Genomic DNA, 2,807 nt, shown 5'->3' with positions numbered 1-2,807 from the left:
CAAGACATCATCTCTGGCCGGGCCTGGTGGCTCACACCTGTAATCCCAGCACTTTGGGAGGCTGAGGTGGGTGGATCACCGGAGGTCAGGAGTTCAAGACCAGCCTGGCCAACATGGTGAGACCCCCATGTCTACTAAAAATACAAAAATTAGCTGGGCACAGTGGCGCGCTCCTGTAATCCCAGCTACTCGAGGGGGCTAAGACAGGAGAATCGCTTGAACCCAGGAGGCAGAGGTTGCAGTGAGCCAAGATGGAGCCACTGCACTCCAGCCTGGGTGACATAGTGAGACTCTGTCTCTAAATAAAAGAAAGTCATCTGTACTATTGCATATTACTCAGTAGTTTCTTTCTCTTTATTGTTGAGTAGTAGTCTATTGTATGCATGTACCAGTTTGTTCATCTACTGGTGGACATTGAGTTAGCAGGTTTTGGCTATTAAAAATAAAGCTGGAGGCCAGGTGCGATATCTCACGCCTATAGTCCCAGCACTTTGGGAGGCCGAGGCAGGCGGATCATCTAAGGTTGGGAGTTTGAGACCAGCCTGACTGACATGGAGAAACCCCATCTCTACTAAAAATATGAAGTTAGCCAGGCGTGGTGGCGCATGCCTGTAAACCCAGCCAGGAGGCTGAGGCAATAGAATTGCTTGAACCCGGGAGGTGGAGGTTGCAGTCAGCTGAGATTGCACCATTGCGCACTCCAGCCTGGGCAACAAGAGCGAAACTCTTGTCTCAAAAAAAAAACAGAAAGACAAAAATAAACCTGGTGTGAATATTTATGTACAGGTTTTGTGTGAACATGCGATTTTATTTCTCTTGGTTGGCATGCACAGAAATGAGATTGCTGGGTTTTGTGGAAAGTGTTTATTTTTCCAGGGTACATATAATCCTGTGAGTGTTTATTTAATTTTAAAAGTAATTGCTAAACTGTTTGCTAAAGTGACTGTACTATATTTTCTTCCCCTAACAGTGTATTAATTTTTTTTTTTTTTTTTTGAGACAGGGTCTTGCTCTGTCACCCAGGGTGGAGTGCAGTGGTGCGATACTGTCTTACTGCAACATTGACCTCCTGGGCTCAAGTGATCCTCCTGCCTCAGCCTCCTGGCTGGGACCACAGGCGTGTACCACCACACCTGGTAATTTGCTTTGATTTTTAGTAGAGAAGAGGTCTCACTATGTTGCCCTGACTGGTGTTGAACTCTTGGGCTCAAGTGATTCGTCTACCTCAGCCTCCCAAAGTGCTGGGATTACACGAGTGAACCACTGTGCCTGGCCTCATTGTGGGTTTCTTTTGCATTTCCCTAATGCAAAGTGATATTGAGCATCTTTTCATGTGTTTATTTGACATTCATACCATCTTCGGTGATGAGAAACTGTGTTTATGCATTGCTTAATGATGGGGATGTGTTGTGAGAAATTTTTTAGGTGATCACATCATTGTGCAAATATAGAGTATACTTACACAAGCCTAGATGGTATACCTACTACACACATAGGCTGTGGTACACAGTATTACTCTTAGGCTACAAATCTATATAGCATGTTACTGTACTGAATATTGTTGGCAGTGGTAACATAATGTTAAGTATTTATGTATCTAAACATATCTAAACATAGAAAAGGTAAGTAAAAATACAGCATAGAAGATAAAAGTGGTATATCTGAATAGGTCACTTACCATGAATGGAACTTGCAGGACAGGAAGTTGCTTGGAACGAGTCATTGTATGAGTGGTGTGTGAATGTGCAGGCCTAGGACATTACTGTATACTACCATAGATGAACACTGTACAGTTAGGATACACTAAATTGATAAATATCTTTCTTAGTTTGTTTTTTGAGACAGAGTCTTGCTCTGTCGCCCAGGCTGGAATGCAGTGGCATTGTCTCCGCTCACTGCAGTCTCGGCCTCCCAGGTTCAAGCGACTATTCTGCCTCAGCCTCCTGAATAGCTGGGATTACAGGTGTGTGCCACCACACCCTACCAATTTTTGTGTTTTTAGTAGAGATGGGGTTTCACCATGTTGGCCAGGCTGGTCTCGAACTTCTGACCTCAGGTGATCCACCTGCTGCGGCCTCCCAAAGTGCTGGGATTACAGACGTGAGCCACCACACCCGGCCAGAGATGAGGTCTTGCTGTGTTGCCCAGGGCGTTGAACTCCTGGGCTCCAGCAATCCTTCCACCTCAGCTTCCCAAGAAGCTGGGACTGTGGGTGCACACCATCATGCCTAGCTGTTTTGTGAACTCTTGACCAGTACTCTCTGCAGACAGAAAGTTCAGTGTGGTTAGGAGTTAAGACTTGTAACCTCTGACTTCAAGTGATCTACCCACCTTGACCTCCCAAAGTGCTGGGATTACAGGTGTGAGCCACTGTGCCTGGTCAAAAATACCTTTCTTTAAGAATAAATTTAATTTAACTTACTAGTTGATCATTGTATATAGGTCTGTTGTTAACTGAAACATGCGGTGCATGTCTTTATTTGGGATCTGACTTATGTGGAAGTATTTGCATTATCTTCCTTCTAGATTTAGAGCATCTTGACAGTAGGAACAAGTGCCTTGTACAACTTTGTATGCTTAGTAAGTTATCAATTTGCTGTGGCCAGGTGCAGTGGCTCACGCCTATAATCCCAGCACTTTGGGAGGCCGAGGCAGGCAGATCCCCTGAGGTCAGGAGTTCAAGACCAGCGTGGCCAACATGGTGAAACCCCGTGTTTGTTTGTTTGTTTATTTATTTATTTTTGAGATGGAGTTCACTCTGTCGCCCAGGCTGGAGTGCAGTGGCGCAATCTCGGCTCACTGCAACT

The sequence above is a fragment of the Mandrillus leucophaeus genome, unplaced genomic scaffold (genome assembly GCF_000951045.1).
Source record: "Mandrillus leucophaeus isolate KB7577 unplaced genomic scaffold, Mleu.le_1.0 Scaffold55, whole genome shotgun sequence".
Lineage (NCBI taxonomy): Eukaryota > Metazoa > Chordata > Mammalia > Primates > Cercopithecidae > Mandrillus > Mandrillus leucophaeus.
The sequence above is the reverse complement of the archived record's forward strand: the minus strand, read 5'-3'. Positions refer to the sequence as shown.